Consider the following 26712-nt stretch of genomic DNA (forward strand, 5'->3'; position numbering starts at 1 on the left):
TTGATGGTTAGATCGTATGTGTGTGCATATATGAGAAAGAAACTGAGAGATGAGAAAGAAAAAATGCAGCAAGACAGTAGAATCATGGCAGAGTGCTTTGCTTAGAAGGAAGAAATTAGGAAGGAGCTATGTTTACCAAAAGATGAGGACAAGGAATGGAAAAGCCTTCTCATTTGTTAGATTTCCTATATTCTCTACATTTTGTACAATTCAGTTTATGATGCAAATATTCGAGTACTAGTTACTCTTTCACAGTAATTGCTCTTGTCTTGAACTCACAATTTTGATACAGCCTGTAACAGTTCAGCCAAACATCAGTCCCAGTCAGATATTTGTGATTTAACACATTTCAACAAGCAAAGTGGCATAACGCTTTATTCATAAGAGTTTACTATCATGTGGACATCATGAAACCAAACTCATATATAGAAATCAAATAGTTTATTTGAAAAAAAACCCTGCAAGAGCTCCAGGAAATACAGCATTTCCCTCACATTCTGTTCAAAGGCAACAATATAATGACAAAATATGACAACAATTCAGTAATGAGATCATGCTATAGAATAACATCAAGGGATGCAAGGAACAGTATAACTTGATTTAATAACAGTGGAAACAGAATTTTAATATTGTTGCAATTTCTGGACTCTTGAACATGCAGCTTTCCGTATTGGTGGCTTTCCATAACCAAGTCCCAGTACTTAACTCACGAAAACATAGATTATTAGTGAATACCAGAGAGTACCATCACCACGGATGATCTGTACACTTGGTGGCTCTCAGCTGCTCCCCAGCCTGATAGCTGCTCCCCTTCTCCCTGACAGGATGATGGAATGGGCCCTGGCCGACGAGGTCCTGCCCTATCCTCCAGGAAGCTGCCAGTCTTCACTACTCTCTGACACAAAGGTATTCAGTTCAGTGGAGCTGGATAGCTCTGATTATCTGCAGTAGCTGTTGTTTAATAGTCATCAGTGTAAGCCTTAGATGTTCTTTTAAATTAGCTGGAAAAACTCAGATCTTGAGCTCAACAGCATTTTTTCCATTCCTGCCAACAATGGCTACAGACATGAAGTGATAAATACCTCTTAAAAAATTGCTCTAGCAGTTTCCAAACATTTTCCTACTACATCAGAACCTCCAGTTCCATTGGCTAACTCTTCCATCTAAGCACATCTGTGACCACTGACTGTTGACTGAATGTCACTTGGCAGGCCAGACACTCTTTCAGGAAGTAATTTCTTTGATCTGGTGCTCAGAACATGGACAATTTGCCTGCAGCAGGGCTTCTTGTTTGTTATTTCACTACCCATCCTTTCTCCAAGTGTCCCATCTATTGTAAAAGAACAATATGAAAATTAATACCTAGCAACTACCTTTAAGAGAAATACAGCTTTTGTTTTCACTTTTTCTCAGAGCATACAGGCAAAGGGTGCCACCTTACTTTAAAAACAGGTTATGATGTCCCCTGGTTAAATTGCTAATACACAGACTTTCTACATGGGCTTTTCCATGACTTGTCACTCATTTCTTTGCTTTTATCATTCACAGTTCAGCACATAAGACTCTGTGTTATCTGAGCTATCTCTGGACTACAAGGGGCAGAGAAAAGCCTGCAAAACAGTCTTCTCCCAGTACATGCAAAGAGCCATCAGAGAATTCCAGTTCCTGCTGCTGCTTGTTATTCTATTCTTTTCAATATTGCCATAGTAATATTTTTGCTCATAACAAATTTATACTGTTAATTTATAAGACCCCATCACTGGCATCATTAAGAGTTAATACAGAATCATCAAACAAAACACTTGTGTGTTGTGCTGCTGCCTCATCAGTGCATTCATTCACCGAGAGGAGTTCATAGGCTCAGGTAACCTTGCACTCCAGTTGTTTCATGACCAGTGCAATTCTGTGGCTGTTCACATGAATTCTGCTCAGGTGCTGGGCCTTGCACAGAGCTCATGCTAAGACATGGTGTCTGCTGGGAGTAGTGCCATTAGGCTAAAGCAGCATGTATGTCAGATACTTGAAGACAGAAATAATGAGGTCTGCTATCCTTGCAGTTTTATAAGCAACTGCTTGTTAACAACTGATAAGACCAAGACTCTTCAGAATTAAGTAAATCTTTGCCCAGTAGTTGAAATGACCAATAGTGACGGTATAGAACAAACTTTGGAGCTGGAAGGTACAAATACGTCCACTCACCCAAACAGTATTTGGAGCAGATCCACCAGCAGCTAGACCACTGAGGTTCTCATGCATGCCAATGCAATTCAGGGGTTGACCACATCATGACTGAGGAGGAAGGATGAGCAATCTCACCATAGGTTAGGTAACGATTTTACTCCTAAGCATGAGAATTAGTGAACTTGTGAATTAAGTAACTAGAGAATTTAGGCTAGCGTATAGAGAAGGGATTAACTCCTTGTTTGCTTTTTTAACTTACTGAGCTCTTAAAAATAAAATTTGTTTCACACGGTGTGCTGTAAATTTGAGAGATCACAACAAACTATGACAAATTCTTCTCAGGTAAAAGTGGATTTCTCATCATGAATTAAGTACCACCAGTTTCCTTTCAGAAAGGAAAGAATTTGTGGAAAATTTGCATGTAGGATCACCAGCACGTTTAGTTTCCTTCTAAATCTCTAACCCCCCAATCTAAAAATCAAACAAAAAAAAAAAAAAAAAAAAAAAAAGAAAAACCTACAATCAAATACTGAAGGAACAACTTAAGACTAGGATAAAGATACAGAGGTGCTGTCTATATCAGTTATTACACTACATATGCCAGCAAGCTGAATCAGTAAGCTCTGTCTCCCAAAAACAAAACATTAGCTTTCTAGAGAAAGGATTTTGGGGATGTTGGTCAAATAGTGTAGAGTAGGCTTATGTCCAAGATTTTCCCAGCAGTAATACGCCATAGCTGCTTAGATAAGAGACTGGAAGAAGAAAGCAAACAATTACTGTTTGCTGTTATGTTGTTTACTTGTACAACATATTCAGAGATCTTCTCTTTTCTGTATTTGGTACACTTCTGGATATACTGTTTAAAGTATAGTAAAGTTTAAAGTAAAGGCCAAAGGGACACAAATTATCCAAGCAGTTCATGTCATGGGAGGAAACACAGAATGTAATTAGGGTAAAGTTTACTCAGGAAGAGGGCATTGGCTTTCTTTCACAGGAAATTCTGCTTCAGTAAATTTCATTGCTGTTGCAAAGTTTCATTTCATATGCAAAATGGAAGCTGATCTACAGTAAAGAAAGGAAAGTAGAGACAGTCTAACAAAGAGAGCTAGCTGTTGTAAAACTGTTCAGTTTTGGGAGATACTAAAGAATTTCAGATCAGCTCTTCAAGACAAGCTCTTCAAGCACTGCAGCTAACACTTCTGAATATTCCCCTTCAAATTCTGGAACCAGAGATGTCTATTACTTTTTTTTTGTTTTGATATTTTAGATGTGAAGACGGATGACTGAGTGTCTTCCTACTCCAGAAGTGCCACTTCTGCTCATCAGGAGGCCTAGATTTCTATCACACTTTTATAAGTGGTCCCTTAAATTGTTACTGTATTTTCTTTTTAATTCTTCTCCCTAGTCCTCTGTTTAATCCTCTCCCTCCATTTCCAATTTGAATCTGCAAGGTGGTTTCAGTGAGATACTTTCAACGAGAAAGCACTTCTCAATATAAGTGTGGAGTGCAGATGGAGTGCTCAAAGTAAAAGTAAACAAGATCCCATATTATAATAGGAAGTACCTCAATAGTCACTTAATATAAAAAATTATTGTCCTGTAAACTGTTGGCAAGAAAGCTAACATAAAAAATTCATGATATTTCCTAAAACAAGATCCTTTTCCAAATAGAGAATATTTTCATGTTAATATCTGGTTATATCATCTATATGATCATTTTTAAAGCTTTATGCTAGACTGCATCTTTTTATAAGATATCAAAATTGAAGACCCATGCTATATTATTTACTTCCTGAGAGAAGTTCATACAAATTTGAAAGGAGTTTGATAAATGTAACAAAAATAATAAATACTTTTTTCCAAATGACTCTCTAACCAATCAGGATGCATCTTCTGAATGTGGGGTGTGACTGCATAAAATAGCTCCAGTCTTTGAAATTATTGTCATTTGAGTATGCAAACAATAGAAACCCATCTTCAGTCAGTTGTGAGACAGCAGTTGTTTCAATGATGTAACCGGATCTTCTATATTCATCAAGATAACCTCAGAACATTCTTTTTGTTCATCCCTGCACAAACACAGTTACCCCTCAACTAAAAAAGTACAGTCACTTGCCTTGTTTTCCTCCTTTTGCATTACAGATGCATTAGAGCTCTGCTTAGGCTTCATAATTGAGTTATAGCAGTTATCCACATATTAGATTCTGGGCTGAGCTTTGGTAAAACTAAATAATAGATTGAAAAATACAATTATTGCTTAACTATAGAATTCCTTTGCTTGGGAGGTAAAGCATATGTATCAGAAAAGTTGTTTTTTTTTCCCCCCAGGCCTATTCAATAAATGAGCGTTACACCAGGATTCTTACACAGAGTATCTTTGAAATGGGTTTTGTATTGATTTTTGTAACTACCCTGTTAGATGACGTTATCCCTTAGTGTGTCATGTTTAGATGGGTCCGCCTGGAGCAGGTCACTGAGGTGATAACTGTCATTTGGAGGGACAGAAAAGCAATCACAGCTTTTTCATTACTTACTGTTTTCCCCCTGCAAGTGTGGGATCATTTGACATATTATGGCTTCTGTGATTTAAACTGCATTCTGAAATTAAGTGCTAGAATATCAAGCTGTGGGTTTAGAAAAATAAACTTCATGTCAAAGGAACCACATACCCTGTAGGTCATAACCATGATCCAGCAGAAGTAACAGTCTTTGGAATTAAAAAAAAAAAAAAAAAAAAAGAGAGAGAGAGAGAGAGAGAGAGAGAGGAAAGAATAATGGTTTTTTAAGTGGTAAAAGAATCTAACATTGTTAAAGTAATTGCAAATTGCCCTTCCTATGTAAATGAAAAATAGAACAGAAATAGAAACAGAAATAGAATCTCTTGATTTTCAAATCTAAAATAGGAACACTATGAAAATATGACAAATTTATTAAAAAGCTCAGTAAATTAATGCTAGTTGAAGATTAGGGCACAAGAAGAAGGCAAAGCACTTGCTTTTAACAAAAGCATTCAAAAATCTATTACATTTACATGCAAAAAACCTTGTTGAAAGTTTGCAAAGCTTTTGTGAGTATGACTAAGTTTCTCGGAAACCCGAAGGTAAGTTTCAAATCCATCCAAACTCATTTTAGAACAAAGCTATATTATTATAGAATTGCTGACAGAAGATATAGAATATGGTAGTTATTATACTGTTTTGATACAGAACAAGGAAACTGATGATGTGTTCAGGCTGAGGTTTTGTGGGTTTGTATTTTTTTTTTCAAATTTATCAGTTCCCAAATTCAAAAACAGTTTCATTCATAAGTAAACTAGTCATAATCTAGATACACCTCATATATGTACTTTTTGGCATATTTTTAAAAACAAGGCACAAAGCCAATGTATTAGCTTCCTCTTTCCCTTAACGTTTATCATTTACTATGTACAAACAGCTCTGCTGTATTTTAGGGATGAGCTCTTAAACAATCATTTTTCCAGATTTTTCTTTTTTGACGAAAATCACCTTTCATTCACCTGAGTCATATCATAGGTCCCTTACATGAAACATATTTTTACAATTCTAAATCTGTAATTGTTCTAAAACTTTTACTACTATAATACCTCACTACTATAAAATCTCTCTTCAACCCTGGAATTTTGCCATATATATAACAGTTTCAGCCCAAGGCAAGGAACTGCACTCCCACACAGACCTTAGTCTGGAGTTTCAGATACCCTCTGAAGAAGAGAACATGGTGGTTTTGAATAGCTTTAGGCTGTCCTCAGCCTATTAACCATGAGGTTAAGTCCTTCTACTAGGTTTTCAAAGAGTGACTCTAATCTACTTTTCCTCAAAAAGGCTTATAAATCTCTGTTTCCAGGGTAGATGAAGTTCCTGGCTTCTGGAGAGAGAGAGAGAGAGGATGCCAGGTGTACTCTTACGCTCAGGTATCTACTTCTCAGCAGCTCCCTTAGCAGACAATTTGGATTTCATGCTGAAGAGGCTTAAATCGCCATACCACCTGTGGGGACAAAAAATCACTAATTAAAATATTAAATACTATCAGACAGAGATAAAATTCTAAACAGGTTAACATTATGACTAGTAAAATACAAAAAAACCCTCTACTCTTCCACTTTCCCCACAGTAACAAAATGACTGAATCAATAAGATTGAGAACTAACACACATTCATCTGTATTGAGAGAGTTATGAGTATTTTCTTCCTAATCTCCTAATGCCCAAAATTGTCGCACAGTAGATGTATAGTGTTGTAACTAAAATTAAAGGCTTTAATAGATGTCATTTCACATATAGGTCTGATAAGTACTGCTTCTGTCACAAGCATATTCCTGCCTGAATAGCTATCTCATACTTTATAAAAAATAATGATTGTAAACATTATAATTTATTTATAGAATATATTCAAAAGTATTCTACTTACTTGGTGTTGAGTAAACATAGTTGGACGGTTGAAAGTGGCTATAAAAATATATCTGACATAAAGTGACCAAGTTATATATTTCTTGTTTTGGAGGATACTTGACTTTTAGTACTATTTAAATATATGCAGCTTACACAATCAACAGAATGCATGTTGCCTGAATTGAAAACTGACCATTTGGCAGATCTCATAACCAAGCATACCGAGAAAGAAATTATTGAAACTATTACTAGTGAATTATATTGCTCAGTGTATTCAGTAATTCTATCATTCACAGGAAAACACAACTGATGAAGTCTGTAGAGAACATAGAGACTGGTGAACTGAAAAATAATGGCAAAAAGAGGTCATTTACTCACAGAAATTTCCACTATTAATTATCAACAATTAATAAATATTAAATGTTTCCTCCAAAAGGAAAACTAGTAGAGTACCATGATAGAAAGTTTCCTGTTCCTACAGAAAGCCATAACTGTGGGTTAACAGTCAAGGAAGGATGACAATACTATCCTTTTTTGTCAGTGATATTTTACTGTGAAAACATAGAATATTAAACCAGGTTACTATCGGTTATTCTTCCTCACTTAAATGCAAGCTATAAAAGATAGTGAAAATTGAGTAAAATTGACAATTTTTAACTTTTCAAATCTCTTTCACAATAAAAATTAAGGGATATTATTAAGCATACTTTGTTTTCTACCTTTACTGGGTCATAGACTTGCCATATGACTTTACACCGTATCATCTTAAGTATGCATTATTACCTATCATGTCAACTTCCAGAGATATAATTCTAAAAATGTGTTCAGGTTGTTTAAGATCCATGCATACAATTCTGATAGAGAAACATTGTAAAACACTGTAAAAATGTAAACACTGTAAAAAAAAAATCCATTCAACCACAATGTATTTATAACTTGTCACAGACTATTAATATGCATCATCCCAACAAAGACCTCATTGTTCCAAACTGAAAGTAGAAGAACTGAGTGAAGCCGAGAGTCTTGATCCGCAGGCTTCTGTTATTCATTCTTAAGCCAGCACAGCTTCTTTTTTCATGGATATACTTATTTACTTTGTCTTCTTTTGGGAATGTAAAAGGAGTTTAAAGTAGCTTTAGCTGGGCTGCAAGATTGAGTTAATAAGATTATAACAAATCTTTTCAATTCTTCACTCATCTTGCTGTAGGTTTGACTGTGGTCTGCGGAAGCCTTTGAGCCTTGACTGGAATGACTTTCACATTTCCCAAGAAACAAACTTCTTTTTTAACTCCAAGTATCATTAAGAGAAGCCAACATTTAGAGAAACATTATATATTCACCATAAAGTTATTATAGCTACTTTGTAATTCTGTTCTATCAGCATGATTCATACTGACCGACCCCATTATTTCTAACTGGGTCAAGAAAAAGGCTAGATAGGAAGCATCAGCACAATATATGCTCATACACCTAAAAGTTCCCTAAGCTGAACTGGTGCTGGACTTATGAGAACCTTGGGAAAAGGTTAAGCTATCCATTTCTTCATCCTTACATCCACACAGTGGCTGGCTTACTATCTAATTTTACCTAGTACCAAGCATGTCCCTATTCTTTTCCCACTCCCAGCAAAAGAAAACTCTATAATTTTTAACAAAATACCCCTTTTAAAATCTAAACAGACCTTTTTAATGAAATATCAATTATTTCAGGAAAATTAGGTACCTTTATACCATGATCACCCAATACTGCTCAAGAGACAACCTACCAAATAATATGAAAGAAAAAAGAATATTATAAAAAAGTTCTCGTCAGCTTTCTAAAAGTGGTCTATAATTATAATGCACATAATATATATAATACAACACATATGTTCTGTAAATTGCATATTAAAATTGTATTTCCTTTATTCTCTCTATCCTTTCAGGAACTAGACTTTCCACAAATTGAGTTGATTGAATGCGTGATTTTTTGTAATTAAAATGCTATATTTCAGGAAAAAATGAACGACTTTCCATGAATAAATGAGATTCAATGCACTTAATGGCAAAGGGAAGAAATTAATTTGCCAGGAAGTCAGTACTAGTCATTTCAAACTTAGATTGTCTTAGTTTTGTCAATAGTTGTGATCCATAATACCAATTTCTAAGCAGTGTAACAGTTTGTAAACACTATACTATAGATGTTTTTATGAAAAGTTATCTTTCATAATAGGCTCCTAAGGAAATTATACTTCCAGGGAATGAGACAAATATGTAACTATAATAGGAAGTAAAAAACGGGGTAAATGATCAGTCTGTAAAGATCATCACTGGTGTGCCATAGCAATCTGCACTAGCATCTACAGTGTTCAAAATGTGCTGGTGCTACTAAGTTATTCAATATTCTGAAACTGTAATAAACAATTAATGGGAAATATACACTACATACGTTAACTGTTAATAAGAGGAAGATAGAGAACCAAATAAAACACATAAAAATATCATTATGTCTCTAAATACAGATGCAGTTCTAGTCCCATATGGGATAAAAAAAAAAAAGAAAAAGAAAAAAAGAAAAGGTACAGAGAAGGATGTGTGGCAAAGTTTCCCTACAAATACCAGTCCAAAGGAAAGATAACCAAGTTCTATAAAAAGATTTATGAGAGTGATATAAAAACAAGAATGATCTGGGAAAACTGAAATTATGAACTAGCAGATTTAAAAGAGGCAGTACTTTTCACAGAATGAACAGAAAAAGCAAAAGCAAAAAATCACATATATGTTCAAGGAAGAAAGATCAGAAAGACACCGCCTCCAACTCGCGAAGTCCATCCATTGCTGACAGCTAGGAGAGTACACAGAGGGAATTATCTCTGTATGCTTTCCCAGGCACCTACTACTAGTCACCAATGAAGAAAGGAAACTGGGATAAGGTAGACCCTTTCATCTGATGCAGCATGGCAACCCTCATGTTTTTATTCAGGAGCCCCTGGCATTACAGAGGCAAAACAATGTCAATTGGCTGATTAGCAGTATTTTGCAAGAGGGAAAAGCAGATGCTCTTACACTCGGTTGCTTTATTTGTCATGCATAGAGGACTACAGCAGAAATCCCACAGAGATCCAGCTGGCTGTCTGAATGCAACCTTTCTACCACAGCTTTATGTTCATCTTAGGGAGGAAAAAGTTCAAGGAGAGTAGAAGATATCTTTTTGGTAGTCCCATCCATACTCACTGTAGGAGCATTTACTTTAAAAGAAAAAAAGCCAAACAGTCCTGTTATTACTTATTTGTTGTGCTAAATTACTGACGCCAAAACCATCAGCTTTTTGAGGCCAAGGCTGTCTTAAAACTTGAATCAGGTGAAACAGGTTAATACCAGTGTCCACCTCCACTACTTTACTGCTTTTGGCTATGTTCTTCATTTATGGTCTTTCTAACTGTAAAAGCACTTTAACCTACAAAAAGAGGCTCTAGTCAAGCTGGAGTCCGTACAGATGTCCCAGTAATTATGAAGAAGATATTATCAGTTAGAAGGAAGTAAAAGTGCTAAAAGATATCTAAAAACTTTTTAAAACTTTAAAATCTAATTTGGATCTCCAGAGCATGTATGCTAGAATCATAAGGGTTTTGTCACTGCAAGGCATCATCAGAGAGTAGAAATGAAGTATTTGTACTCTAATACTTTTAGATTTCTCTTAAGTATAACTTAGGTCTGAATTTCTTTGATTTAAGGATAGCTACATTATCACTATAATGTTTATTACCATTAAATGACCCACTTTCAACTATAGTTGAAGTTTTTCTTGTGTGGTAATATAGGGTCAGCTTATAGAACTTCAGCTAAGAGCCACAATTTGTAATTCATGGAGTGCTTTGAGATTTTAAAAGTCTCATAAATCAATTTTCAGAATAATAATGAAAGCCAATGGAATTACATTATTAACATTTTATATACACTCCCTTTCATTTCAACTGACTTTTCATCATGAGGACTTTTTCCTGGCATACAAATATGAAGCACTGCAGAAGAGGGAGCTTTTCTTTCACCGTGACAGAATGAAGGTGTAAAATGAGTAAAATATGCAGTTTGCACATGTCTGTATGACCACTAGCTATGAATTTTGGACATTTGGTATTTCTATAAGCTTTAGTACAAATGGCTATTCATCAACACCTTGTTTACCTGAATGGCATTGTTTATTAGTTTTGTTCTTCTGCATAAATAAAAACAAAACTGTGCTTAGGTATTCAAAACAACATAGGAAGATGTTGAAGATATGTAAAGTTCAGAATGTTTTGTTCCAAAATAACCTTGAAATATGCTAAGGTAAAAAATTTCTGAATAATTATTGTATTTTAGACACCAGATAAATTTCATGAATTGTTTGCAAACCAAAATGAGTAAAATTTGACTATAGCTATTATTTGCAATGAATAATATAACTCTTCAAACAACTATCCTTCCATTATAATAGTTTAGGATAAAATGTTACCATCACTTATTAATAAGTTTTTTACTAATTACATACCTCTATTTTATCAATTATTAAACTTGACATTCAATCCATTGAGACTGACTTCCTCAAAATTTATAAAAATACAGGCTACCTGATTGCTGAACAACACATAGCTTATACATCAGCCTTTTTTATACTTCATTCATAAACTTAGCATCTATTTTCACTTATATACACTACAAAATAAATACATTTTCTCTATATTCAATTCAAGGCATTGACTTTATTATAGTTTCCTGTATTTCATCTTATTTTCATTACACGGCAGGCATTTGAGTAAGTGATGAAAAAACACTGTTTGTTTTATTCTTTGTGCAAAGTGGATTCAGAGAAATGGCAGATTGGCTGACATTACTTCTTCTTTACCTTTAGGAATATGGGTTGCAGAGCATGCCTATTAATCCACACTGTGTATTGCTGCAAATGCAGAAAGCAGGTGAAATGACTGGCTTCTGAAGGAGAGCAAAGCAGCCCTTCCAGAAGTGACAACTCATGTAGTCTGTGTGTGCATTCAATTCAGTTTTGGTTTACTTCTGACCATATTTTAAATATAGAAAGAAAGTCATCATCTCTTTGAAACAGACCCTGTGTTTGGAGTGCTGTCATATATCAAAAATACCACAGGGAGATTCTTATCTCCCTACGAGATAACATTGTTTCAACAATATGTCTTCAGCTGTTAGTAAAAGACAAGGCTAGTTTTTGTTGGGGGGGCAGGAAAGGAGGGATGTTCATATTAGACAGTATCATTTCAGTAACACATGAGGTATTCTAGAAATTATGTTATTACAGCTGTGACCACCTCAGGTGAGCGTTACCAATTACCATTCTTTGATCGTAATCACTGACCTTACTGTACAGCTTTCTGCTCTCCTGTTTTCAGGTTGTATTTAACTCATCTAGAAGTCCTTCTCATTTCCTAACAAAATTTGTCTACCAAGGCAATCTGGACACTAGGAATATAGTTACATTTATGCAAATGTACTTAGTATAAATATCAGCTAATTCAGCAAAATGTTCTGGGAACATACTGTTTTATTTGTAGAGGAGTATCATAGACATAAACCTAATAGTAAGAGGAAAGCAAGCAGGGTGTTAATGACCAAATGACTCAGCCCTACAGAAATTCAATTTTAGAACTATTCAGAATATGTTCATCAGAATTTCATTTCAGTGTCACAGGAAAAGACAGAGGAAAAGGCAGAGACTGTAATTTAATGTTAGGAAAACTCAGACAGTATGTTCTGCTGACTTATTCTTGTGAAGTTCACCTGCAGGAAAGTGATACGTCGATAAGATTAAATTTCTAGTCTCTACTCTGAGTTGTTGTGGTTTATGGTGAAAACTACCCTGAAATAGGCAGAGTGAAAAGCTGAATCTAGGACTCGCACATCGCAGGACAGGATGTTAAGACTTGTCAAAATGACTGGAAAGTTTTGTTTTTGCCTCATGACTGTGTTACTTCTCCAAAAATAGCTCCAGGGTAATAGTTTTGAAACATCAAATTTGCTGCAAACAGAACTGTTGGGTCAGCTCAATGTAGACTTTGTGCATGGAAGATATATGCACCACATCTGTGCTGAACCTGAAACATTACAGATCAGAGCTGTCTCTTGAAGATTTTCATCTCTTTCCTCTTTAATCCTGATACCTTATCACCATTTTCTGATCATCTTATTCTGTAATTTTTCAGCTATTTTTTCATTTTCCCTTCTGTAGCAGTCTTCTTGCATATTATTGTCTATCCTCTTTCCCAGTCATTTCAAGAAAAATCCCTGAGGGGCCTTCCAAAGCATTTGTTTCACTTTAGCTTTAACTGAGAAGAAAAAACAAAAGAATTATTTTCATAATCTGCCTTAAAATGCTAAAACTTACTAATATATTGTATCACTACATTTTCCAGTACTAGACCTCCATACTTGAGGGGCAAGGCTATATTTACAAATGAAATTTTGAACAGAAAGTACTCTTATTTTTTTTTCGTAATAATGAAGCACTCCTGAACAGTGCTCTGAATCACAAACTCCATCCCCTTAGAAATATATAGAAAAGCTTCTGAAGCATTATTTATAAATGGCGGCAACACAATAGGTTTCTCATACTTACTTTTTCTAGGAATGCTAAAAAACTTATTGTCAAACTCCATTTTATTCCATATATGATGACAGTTCCAAGAAACACTAATTTTTCGAAATAAATTAATTATAAGCATTTTTATTGAAAAACAAATCTCCACTGAAGCCCTAAATAAGACTTATTGAATAAAGAATCAGAAAAGGCTCACACTGTTATGAACAGTGCAATTTATTAACTGTAAGATAAGAATAAGTTAACAATTTCTCTGTAGACTGAATTAATCAGATGTTGAATGGATTGTGAAAGTGAATTTATTCTGATGAAATCACACTGTGTGATAGCATGGGAAAGACTGAGAGTGTAATTTTGAAGTCAAAAAGGGATTAAACTTTCAGTAATGAAATGCACTGTGGTCTCAATCCAATTTAGGATATAAAATAAAAAATCACAACATACTTTTAAATATGATGCTATCAGCATTAGGAACAATTACTTCTGGACTAGCTGCTGATACTCTGCTACTTGCATTCTACCACCTCAATGTACACAATTTTTCTTACATACACACACACACACATTCAATATATTTGAACTACTTTCACATGGGATAGATTGAACTGATTTTAAAACTGCATAGCAAAAAGAAGCAATTTAAAACAGTCTTTTCAAGTGGATGAAGAATATTTTGGAAGCAGAAAAGGTAAAATGGCAATAACAAATATGAAAGTATAATGAGCAAGTAGATACACAACGAAAAAGATTTGCAGATTACAGAGTTAAAGGTCAGAAGAATTCAGTAAATTATCTAGTGGCCCAGCTTCCTAAGCAACAGTAAGTTACTTCTGTTATGAGCTTCTGTTATAATTTGGGGGTTTTGCTTGCACTCATGCATTTACATAAATTTACATAAATAGCCACTTTTCAAAACCTACATACTTGCTTCATATTACAGCAATGGCTTTACATACTTCTTCAGCAGTTTTAAACTAATCATTATTAATTTAACCATAACATCTTGTGTCCACTTTTAAGCACTGTTATTCACCTCCAATACTACCTTCAGTATTTCCCTAGTGATATTGCATCATTTACACTTACAGTGCATTTGATTTCATTTTGTAAAAAGAAATTGGACTCTAATATATATTTTTTACAAACACAGAAATGCACTGTTTTCACTTTGTATTGTTTACTTTTTTCAAAGAACAAACAATAAAATAAACTTTAAATTACATAAAATCTTAGTATAAAATTAATGTATAATATATTGGGCCGTGATTTAAAATTTATCTCATTTTTTCTACAACATTGTCTTTCAGCTGAGTCTCACTAGAGTAGCATAAACAAAAGCTGGTTCTTTCAGAGAATAATCCATCATAACACTATCAACTTGACATAAGATATTAATACCTTTAGAAGCTAAAGACCTAGAAAATATTTGTTTGTGGCTGATTGTTTTTAACAGAAGGCAAATGATTCCTATGTTAATCTCAATGAATAGTGAATTCCTGTATCCTATTCATCATTACATAATATAGGCATCAGTATTCATTAACAGTTGTTGATAAACAGGGCTGAGCAAATGTTCAAACAAAAAATACTACAGTATATACCCAAAGTATACACAAAATAAAATCCTTATGATCTATAATACAGTACTGATACTCTAGTGCTAAGGTCTTAACACCAAAGCAATTAAATGTAATTACATACAATATACATTTTATATAATTTAATATAATATAGACATAACAATAGGAAAAGATATCGAGGGAAAGTCTCCATCAGAATATAATGCAAAAAGAAAGAAGCTAGAGAATGGGAAGAATTTCCTTCGTGAGTAGCATATATTTTTATTCTAATTCAGAATAAAACCTCAGATTTTCAACATTCCTGGAGAAATAAAATTCTTATTTTCTTCTGGATTTCTAAATGCATTTCTAAAGAATATTAAAATAAATGTTTTAATACTCCTATGGGTTTTTTTCCTTTTTTCTCTGAGATGAAGTTTCAAGATAACATATTATTTTGGAAGCATATTCACTTTCACAGGAATATTTCTCAAGTCCATTGAGGTTCTTCTAGACAGCTCAAATTCAACAGTCATGGATTTTTTTCTGTGTTTGCAAGCTCAGTGATGCACACATAGACATACATCAAAAAGTGGGTCGTAACTCCTATGAATTTGATATCATCATCTCTGCTCCATGAATTGTATTTTCATCAATTCATAGCAAGTGGCTCATGAAGAAAAGAAATCCTATGACTATTTAGGCTGACCTCCTCTGTTAAAGCAGAAACACAGAGCATAGAACTTCACTGGATCAATGCACTTTAGAAAAAGCATTCAAGTAGGAATTCTAGCCCTTCAGAAATTAGTTATTTCCTTCACTGCTAAAATAGCTACACAACCTCTAAATTGGAATTTATCTGATTGCAACTACCAGAACTTTTTCTGCTTTTGACTTCTGGTCTGGAGAGTGATTATACTCCAATCTGTAGTTCTTACGAAGGGATTTACCTATCATGATCATATCATCTGTTGAATTAACCAGCTTCCGGTTTCCTAGATTTAGGCTGCCAGGTATGTTTTCCATTGCTTCAATTATTCTTGGGCTCTTTGCTTTCACTTTATTAGCTGATTGCTGTAACTACATTTCATGGACAGCTATGAACATGTATACTCCATTACACGGAGCAGTTCAAAGGGAGTTGTTACATGCTGACCTAACATGAGACTCATATGAATGGCTTCTTTCCCTTACCCATATTCCTTTGCCAAGAGACAGCTATCCTGAGGCATTTGCAATATAGTGCCATTTTTCTCTTTCACTCACTTCAGAATCCATTTATTGCAGAGATCTAAGTATATATTTCCAAATTAAGTCATATCAGTCGTATTTGTTCAAGTTAAAATTAGTGATTGAATATGTATTAGTATTATTAAAATATAGAGGTATTCCTTTTTTTAGCTCTTGCCTTAGCCTACTACTTCTGCTGAAGTCAGTTTAAAAATTGCTTTTGAGAACCATAGAACCTGACAGATCAATGAAGTCTTCAAATTGTTTTAGAAATAGCAACTTCTGCTTATTATAATTAACAGACAATTGTTACAACCAAAATGAAATTCTATAATTTTCACCTCTAAAACAGTCCCATTATTAAGCGTAATAAAATACTGAATAAATGTCTGTTTCGTTGTATGTTTTCATTTCTAGTAATATATTGATAACTCATTACTCATGTCCAAAAAAGTGGATACTATCTTGCCATGGACATTTTCCAAGATGACTGGACACAGACTGAAAGTATGAGGATGCATTCATGTATCTCTGCACACAAATATATGTTTTCCACAGATCATCTTAGCTCAGATACTGTGTTGTGTGAATACCAGAGATTGCAGTTAGCTGCTATCAAATACTTGTACGTACTTATATTTACTTTATATATGTGTGTATATACATATATATACATACTTATATATACTTATATAGAGAGTTATATAATACATTTTTATCAAATACTGTGGTTTCTGTTAATGCTTGGGTCACGATAACTTCTAAAATATTCTTTTTTTTCAAATAGAAAAGTCCTCATATACGAAGCAATGGAGCTGACTGGAAATGCACAGCTTTTAACTACCTGAGAATGTGGCTCAGAAAGAATATCAAAAACTAAAACTGCCTCTTTTTCCACAGCTGTCCATAATACTTTATTTTCTACACCTCTATGTTACTGTATATAGTACACACAGACACACGCACACACACAAACTGTGTGGGTAAATTTCTGGTGCAATATCATGTAGCTTTAATTTTGATCTAAAGCATCTCTGGACACAGCTGATTCTGAGATATATGTTTTCAGAAAGCATATTGGAATAACTTTAAGAACACTTCTTCTGTTTCTACTAATAAAAGAAAAGGTTAAAGCCACATCTGTAATGCTGTATTTCTGAACAAGGTGTGCTTGTTCTACCAAGAATACGCGAGTAATTCAAGGTAATCAGCAGGGCACATTACAGAGGAAACTCTGAACCAACAAGCTGTACAAACAAAATAGCAATCAGAAAATTTAATGCATTTCTGATGCACATTTAAGGCACTGACACTGGGCCACAGATGTACATGTGTTGTGTTTTATCTTGTTGAGATATGGCCTGTGAGAACCTATTATAACACATCATCACCCACAACTACTGGGCCCAAAAAAGGAAAAATTCCATCACACATTACTCCTGCAGATATATTAGAGAAACAAATTGTACTTGGAATTGAAAAGTCACAGGCTTATTCTGTCCTAATAAATTCCTGCCAAAAGGCTAAGTGTAAAACTAGAAATACTTCCCAAACGTTGTTACTGTATTATCATCTTTGACATCTCAGGGGCTACTCAGGGGATCATCTAGATATCATTTCAGAGTTCTCACAATAAATCTGCTTTTTTTTAAAAACCTGTGCTTGATTTTATGTAGCCATTTTTAGTTTGCTGTACTTGAAATTTAACACCCCCTTTACCAAAAGAGAAAGGCTATTTTATAACAAGAACTCTGACATTTTGCTGATCTGATGATACTATACACTTTCCAAAATCATAGACATATCTTCATATATTACTTTAACTTTTCCAAAGACAGAGTCTGAAAGCCTGTGATGCAACTGAAGACTCTTAATACATCTGCTCATGTTTTCTTCTAGAGGTGAATTAGTAGGCTTCTATGAGTCTCCAGGTGACTAGTATGCTTATTTACGAGATTTGTTTCCTCTTTTTCGTTCTCATAGGAGAAATTTTTCTAAAAGAAAGTTGATACAGCTACTGCTGAGCTTTATAATAGTTCACAGATAGTGTATTTCAGAAGACCTTCAGGCCTCCCCCAGTGTAAGTGCTTAAGGCATCAGTATGTAGTGATTAAGCATTTTTATCTTGGTTTCAGAGTTTCAGGCTGCAAAAATAAAGCAGCAGATTTCTATGTACCATTTATAGGTTCCTCTGTACAACTCTATATCTGCACTCAACAGGTAGGCTTAGCTAATCAGAGATCTTGAAATAATAAAGCAGCAACTTGTGATTTCAGCTCTGATCAAAGTCAACTACTGCAGTGTAAGATACGAGTGCATCACAAAGAATGGCTTTCTTGTTTTTTCTGGTAACCAAACAGGACAAAGAAGACAATTGGGTTTCACAGACGTACATCAGTGCCTGATAGTGTAAAACTCATTAATGTTACCAGGCTGTGGTAAATGAATGAAAAGCAAATTGACCATTAAATGGTGTGATAAACATATGAACAAGACATCCAGACACCAGGAACTTTTACCTACTGAATGTACCAGCCTTATAAGCAACAAGCTTAAAACGTACACCTGCAGACCCCACTAAATTGTTTGGATTGCACACTTTACTGTGGGTCAGGGCTGTTAATTACCAGAATGCCCTAGGGCAGCCACATACAGCCTTATTTATGGGCAAAGCAAGAAACAGAAATACTGAACTATGCCTGATTAGCTGCACTAATATGCTACTTGTGGCTAATTTCTGAGCTGCTTAATTCGCAGGTGTTTGCCCTAGCCAATAAATCATGCTTTCTACCATCTCTTTGCACTCACAGACCTGCCATGCATATGTGAAGCCTGTTTAACTGACAAGCAGGAAATAATTGATGGTGCATTAAATCATTCTAGTGTTTAGTGAACTGGCTCCCCTTTGAAATAAGCCTTGCTGAGTTCCCACTCCCAGGCTCATTTCAGATGTTATTGTAACCCAAGTCTTCTGTGCCACTGCTTGCAACCTTCCAAAGGTACAATGTGTACATTTCCTCATTTTTATTTATTTTACTTGTACAGTACACTATTTGCATAAGATATCACCATTAAATTTTCTACAACAGCTAGTCATCAACACAATGAAGTAGCACAAAATTCTACTGACTTAGAAGTTGAAAGGGAACATACAAGAAACCTTAATAGCCGCAGCCCTGCAGTTTCCTTTAGAATTTTCTTAAACTAAGCTCTTAATTAAATGCATCAAAACAGAGTAAATAGGAATATTCACACATATTCTGTTTTATTTTGATCGCTATGAACTTACTTGTTCTGATTCTTTTTTTCCCATTTTAACGCTTCAGATGATAGAAAGGGATATAGGAGTGGAAATCACTGAAACACTCAACTCCCAGCTCACCTCAAGTCAAAACCAGGCAGATCAGCTTCTTCCCTGTATCTTTATATAAAGCCATAGCTGCCTGTAGGGTTGCATGCTGAAGGAGCACAATTTCAAAACTTTAATTGAAAATGCTGGCATCTATAAAATTATTAGAAAGACTGAAAACTAGGGAAGGCTCACTCTTTTTTATTCTGTCTCGTAACATTTTGGTACATCCCATCTTAATATGTGTTTACCTTTAGCAGTGTGTTACACAGAGCAGAGGCTTTTGTTTTTAAGGGTAATCTCTGGTCTTCAGCTTATATTATAACTGAGGTTGATACCATTCCTCAGGGAATCCTGGATGAATCACATGTATCTTTTTTTCACATGGCTCACAGAGCATACCCTTTGGAGCAAAGCATCAGAGGCAAGACCTAACCCTACCCTTGGCCTGGCTTTTTCTTTCCACTTTCAGAAATCTGCTATCATAATCATAAATCCGTAAAATTCCTTTGTCATCCTTCTGAGGACTAAGTAAAGTGATTTTAAAGTAAAAAAAAAAAAAAAAAAAAAAAAAAAAAAAAAAAAAAACAGTAAATAAGTAAAGGTTGAGTTTTTGCAACATTTTTAATGGTCACTTAGGCCTTATGCTGAGACCAATTGGAAACTGAAACAAATGTGTAATAAGGTTGTCTGCTTTTCAGTGTGTCACAAAAAAAGCACCTTCATGTCCTGCACATCACAGTGATGCCAATAGTCTCCTGGGAACAATTAAAAGTGAGGATTTCTGGTGATATTTTTCTGGGAATACTTAGAAGTGATGATATTAGCTTAACAGCATTGCACTGTTTGGGGGACATGTGCCCAAGTCCTTCTCCTGCTGCATATAAGGCCAGCAGAAGAATTTCAGCTCACCAAAAACAAGGCAGCTAGTTAAAAAGGAATTAAAAGAAATAGGAAAAAGGATAAAATGTCTGCAAGTGGACTGAAGAATTTTTAAAATTGATGTATTATACATTACAGTAAATACAATTAGACTTTTACCTTAAAACATATTTCTCCAGTTCTCTGACAGTACCACAAATAGTACAGTTGAGTAGAAAGGGTAAACGAGACAATGGCAAGTCTAAAAAAAATTGTATCCTTTTTAGTCATATCCAAGTGAGGAAAAATTTTAAAAGCATAAATTGTGACAGATTAAATATAAAATCACAATAAGATACATCAAAAGATTTTTGAGAATAACTTACTGAAAGCATAAAAGTAGTAAGAAGATACAAATTAAAACAAAATAAAAAGTCTCTTTTCCAAAGGGAACAGAAACATGACACTTGATGTGTAATCTATAAAGTGAACAAAGGGTCAAAGCTTAAAAAGAGAGCTTAAATGCCCTATGGTAGCCACTGCTGAAGATGTAGTACTGAGCTACATGGACATTTGGTCTGACCTAATAGGGTAATTCTTATGTTCTCATTTCTTAAGTTATAAAATGAAACTTCTGCTGTCAGAGTGCTCTTTCTAGCTTTTACCTGATTTCCTTGAATACCTAAAGCAGGATTTCTTAGCTTCTGGGGAAGCTGAAGCATCATATTTTGCCCATAGACTTGAAAAAAAGGTTGGTTAGGAGCTGGATTATAAGGCATTTTTAATTTAAAAGGCCAAAAAGGGCCATTTCATTTGCCCAGAGTAATTTCCTTTGCTATCAGTTACAGCACTTTTCCCCCAAGTAGTTTCTGAAATAGATGAAATCATTCTTTTCTATTAAGAAGAGAGTTTGTTTAGGTTCAGAAAGGAGTAATGGAATGTGGGTTTTTTTTAACTTGGCATACTTTTATACTTTTATAATTTGTTTAGTGGCAATTCAATTATAAAAATAAGAACTTTGCATGGAATATTGCCTTCCAATTTATCTCATGCGCATTGATTCCAATATGAAAATTTTAGGGTAAGATTTTCAAACGTGCTCCTTGTTATCATAAACTGTCCAGCTGAATGACATTTCAAGGAGTGTAATATTTCCACTATTTATCAGCTCAAATTTGTTGCTTTGTTTTTAGTAGTCAAGAAAATAGTCAAGATAAAATAAATTATATGCATGTTAGTTATGTCATTTCAATATAACAGATTGCAATGTTTTGATTCAGAAGAGTCTTTTCTCTAAAATGGCTTTTCTGAGAAATGGATGTTGCTGGGGTTTTTTAGTTAAAATAGATTTTTCATTTGTGTTTTGCATTTTCTAAAAATTTCCTGAATTTCCTATTTTTAAGTGCTTTCTTAGTGATTAAGAAACAATTATTTAAACTAACTATTAATCAAGACCTCTGTTTTATGAAAAAAGGAGTAGCCTTTTCTATGGCATGTTCTGTAGATTTTTTAGGTAGATAGCACTGTTTCACTAAATTATGTTATTTGAATAAATAAGTACATCAAATTTAAATCTGATAATCCTGTCACAAAGAAATAATAAAAATTGAGGAGTGGATACATTTATATTGAGTTTCACTTCTTCATTTATATAACCTGCTGGAAGAGTTTGCAGGAATAATAAGAGGCCTTCTGGGTCAGTTGAAGTAAAAGGGAGAACTCCAGCTGAATTTAGTGGTACTGGTGAAAAAAATAATAGACATACATATTGCCAGTATTTCTATTCTGACTTGATATTTTGAATATCTTATGTTTTCTTATGTCAACACAGAGAGATCTTAAAGAAAGTTAGAGCATTAGTTCAGTGGATCAGTTCTGAGGTTCTGAGTACTTTTTAAAATCCAGGTCTTTGAATACCACATGAATTGGACAGCCAAAGCATTTTCTGAAAACTATCCCTTAAAATTGTTTTGCTGAATGTTGAATTTTGTACGATTTAGTTAAAGAAAATTACTGAAATATGACTAGGACTTTCACAGAAGGCTCAGATCATAGCAAAATAAAATAATTTCAGTTATATTTGTTTGCATCTTTCTTTTCTTTTCCCAGTTATCCTTTTTAATAAAATCGATAAACCTATGTCTCATTCACGTTAACTTCGTACTTAACGAAATCATAATAAATTGCAAAGTAAGAATCATCACTGGGGATTTTCAGAGCTAAGGCACCAATTTATTATGCCTCTATTAGCATCTGGAAGTTCAGGTGAAATTTCTGTTCTTTCAGAAAAAAAAAATCATAAAAGAGATTAAAGTGCACCTTGACATACCTTGAGTTTTATGTATGTTTTCTTTTTACCAACATGTGTACTATTTCAAACTTTAGTGAATTCAGTGAATTCACTTTTTTAACTTTCAAAAATTATAGAACAGTCCAGACCAAAATTATGAAATATTCACTCCTAACGACATCCTAGTGCAAAAAATATACCAAAATCTAAATACAAGTTGAAAGCATCTTCTCCAGCCAAATACCTTTTTAAATTAAAATGTTTTATATTGCAAACATTTCAAAAGAATATAAATTCCACAACTGATTTTCACCTTACAGAAAAATAACATATTCAGAAGTGTGGAAATCACACTTAAGGTCACACAAAAAGGCTTAACCAAAAGTATAAGCAGGAACTATAGCAAGCTCGTATTTTATATAGTCTTAGAGAGGTTTAATATAAGGAGTAACACAGTACTGTGATCACTAATGGGATGTATACTAGTAGCACTCTGTGAGAATTCTCTCAAGTTTCACTACTATTTTCAAAGCGATATGATGACAGAGTTAAGATTATTTGGGGCACCTTAATTGTCCCTCTCAATGTCCATATCATTTTCATGTTTTATATTATTTCTGATTTTTGAGAATAGCTTAAGTACACGCTTAAGAGATCTGTGTTGAAAATAACCAAAGATATTTGCAAGATATAATGTCAATTATATCATTAACATTCTTCCTATTGAAATTAACATTCTTACTATTACTGAATTTATTTTTTGTTTGTTTTACTGGCCTTGAAATACTTTCCCGGTTGAAAATCCACTCTATATTTCATCACATTCTAGATCAGCATGAAACAAATAATGTATGATTTAAAAAAGAGAGAAAGAAAGAAAATGCATACTGTAATTTAGCAATATTATGTAATTATCATATTGCTGAAATGTAAGCATTAGAGATGAATATGGCGATGTCAAGAAGCATAGTTCCTGTATTTAAGAACTAAAAGTGTGCCAACTATTGCTGTCAAAATACACTTTCAGTAGGCATCAGTGAAAGTTTATATAACAAAGGTCACTCAGAGAAGAAGAATGTCACAAAGTTAAGTACATCCACAGAAGATCAGATAATATGGAATATCTTTTTCGAAACTAAAATGATAGATTGCAAGAATGGTAAAATAGAGTACATGGCAGATAGAAAGAGAAATCAAGACAAGGAAAAAATAAAATAGAAGGGTAATACATATAAGCGAAACTGTAGAAATCATAAAAGAAATGCTCAGAAACAAGACTAAAACTTATTGAATAAAATAAAATTTATTCAGTGCGTTCAGATGGCCAGATTCAGAAAAATAACCAGCAGAATGGCATCTTAGCTCATTGCAAGATGCTGCTTTACAAATACATTTTTAAAAATTGTCGTGTGTTTTCATATAACACCATATGAATAATTTAATAGTACTGCCAAGATTTATGAAAAGAGTATTATCAGTGAAATGTTAATGCCTGAGACAAGAAATTGTGAGGTTTTGGATGGCTGGTCAGGTCTAATTTATACTTACGGCATTTAACACGGGCCCATGAAGATGGGACAAGATCCTTCTGATTCCCACAATATTAACAAAGATGAAAATTTGATGATGTTTGGGAACTCCCTGCTAGTTATCATTTAATACAATCTTTGGCATGCAGAATCTGTCTAATACTCTCAGAACAATATTTCTACAGACTAATATGCATAATTATTATTTTTTAATATTCTACTTCCATTGATGAGCTCATCACAAAGTGATCTTTTGTATTGAACAAGAAGTGTTATGATATCATTAAAATGGTACAGACACAATCATTAGGTAATACTATTCATTTTGCCATTGGAAAATGCATAAGGAAGGGCACGTGAGAGCAGATTGATTGGACTGCTTGGAAGCCTGGCCATAATATGAGACAAATACAGGATATCAGGTCCCTTGGACAACATCTGGTGCACCTAGACAAAGAGACCCACCTCTATTCACTGTGTTAAGCTTTCTTAGACACACATACTGTTGATGGACAAACACAGAAATGAGGGGGTTCAAATAGGTTACTAAAGATAACCGTGCCTTTATCTTCATAGCCCTCACCTGCAGAATTCCAGCAGATTTGTTTCTTTCACTTATGTGACACTGTTGGGTAAATCTGCAGAGAAAATGTGTATGGGGCAGAAAAATACAGGCGGCGTCTCTTTTACATCTATGATATTCTATGATATTCTAACTATTTTCCACTTTTATCTGCCTTAATGTCTCCTCTCAACACTCAATAAAGTGAAAACAAGGAAGAAGGAAAGATATTTAATAGCCTTTTTTTCCTGTCATATTTCCATTCATTGCAGCATTTTCCTTGTTTTTAGCAATACGGGGAAAAGATACAAGGCTGAACTTTTATGGTTGTAAAATGTATACAACAAAGACAAATCTGATTCTTCCATAGCAACTCAGAGATGAGAAAATTAGGAAGAGTGAGGGCATACTACTGTCATATGACATTTGTTATGTACAATCATGTCCATATATCCCAGTGGTTTATTTCAATTAAATGCTACAATATCTTTTACCAGATCTCTATTACCTTAGCTTATAGCCAGTTCTTAGATTTAGATAAAACATTTCTGATAAAACACAGCCCACTCTCAGAAAACATTCTAATGACTACATTTGTGTCAATAACATGAAATTCATCTACACACTGGATCTGATCATAAAGTCTAGTTATGGTCCAGATGGTCCATGGTCCTCCAATTGCAGAAATATAAACCCTGTGTGAACCAAAAAAAAAAAAAAAACACATCTTACTGTTGATTCCCAAAATGTTTGAAAATAAGATTGACAGGAGGGCAAGAAAAGACAGAGAAAAAAGTAATCTATGGAACCATGTCTTTGCCTCCAGGCATCCAGCAGGTGTTTAAGATTCTGTTCCTTCTAGATGGGAAACCAAGTTATGCTAGGCACTCTGCAAAAACAACTGTATAACGGTAGGGATTGGAGATGGGTAGGACTTTAAGAGAAAATTTCATCAAGGTCTATCAGATCTGGATAGGAGGAAATCACAGGCTGTTAATCTTACATGTCCAACTTTGACTTATTTATAGGATTTAGTTTTATCAGAGGACGTGTCTTAAGCAAGTTCATTTGTTGAATGTTTTTTCTAGGAACTGAAGTTGGTATAAGCAGCTTATATATCCCAGTTCTTCCCCTTTCTCCTATTTGTATCTAAAGATCTGTTTTGCCAATTTCTCATTCCGTGAAACTTCCACAAAGTCTGAGAGAAAAAGGTTACTGATCTGCAACTGCTTTAGCCAGCTCTGTAAGCATCATTTCTTCTGTCTCACATGATTTACAGCACCTATGGAAATGCTCTCTCACCTGTTCATTCCATAATGTAGTCTGATTTTTCCCCTCAACACTGGGTTGCCTTAACTGTGTATCTCAGTCAATCTTTTTAGGAAAGGTTGAAGCATATTGCCTTGTGGTTTACTGCTGTACTTTCCAGTAGCCTTTGTGTTACAGCACATCAATAAATACGAAGTGAAAGAAGAGCAGTAGAGTGAGTTGTTATCACACTGGTAAAATATGTTCATCTTCTCTAATTGACACTGATACCGTCTTACATTATTGTTTCCTAGCTTTGGCCTGATATATTTCTTACTGATAAAAGCAAACTCTCTCTGCCTCTTTCCACATGCCTGTCTTCCTCCTCTACTTCTTGTTCCCTGCCCATTATTGGGAATTACAGATCCTGCATGATCTAATGAGATGAATGTTATAAAGTGAGAATGGGAAGCACTGTGCTTTCACTGAACTAATTTCTACCCTGGTCAAAGGGGGTTGTTTGCAGCTGAAAGTCCTGGCAGTCTAGAAATAAATGCCTCATAAAGAATTACTTAATTTAGTTAATAATGTTTGAATCCAGTCATTCTTCATTTTCTATAAAACTAGAATAGGCTAAAAGTAATTCAATTATTTTTTACAAGTACTAATGAATAAAGTAAATGTGTAATTTCCAATAAATTACATAGTTACTTATGGTGTAAAAAATTGTTCACTCAAAACAAGTAAAAAAAGTGTCACTTTTATTTTTATAGTATGTCCTTCAGAAGAGATATTAAAGCACTGTTTACTTTATCCCATAGTACTCTACAGAAAAACGCAGGTTAATTTTCCCACAGAGAAGCCATATAGTGTTTCAACCTGAAAGAAAAAAGTGCCTTAGAGAGAATCA

The 26712-nt window shown here is 34.3% G+C and overlaps 1 long non-coding RNA gene across 2 annotated transcripts in view; it reads right to left on the reverse strand.

Moving 5' to 3' along the window:
• Nucleotides 1-23783: 23783 nt before the first annotated feature.
• Nucleotides 23784-26712, reverse strand: part of LOC134136205 (uncharacterized) — a 192619-nt gene continuing 189690 nt past the window's right edge. For both annotated transcript variants that reach the window (XR_009957454.1, XR_009957455.1), the window contains one exon: nucleotides 23784-25249. This is a non-coding gene — a long non-coding RNA (uncharacterized LOC134136205). The remainder of the gene's footprint in view (nucleotides 25250-26712) is intronic.

This window comes from Rhea pennata, chromosome 2 (genome assembly GCF_028389875.1).
Source record: "Rhea pennata isolate bPtePen1 chromosome 2, bPtePen1.pri, whole genome shotgun sequence".
NCBI lineage: Eukaryota > Metazoa > Chordata > Aves > Rheiformes > Rheidae > Rhea > Rhea pennata.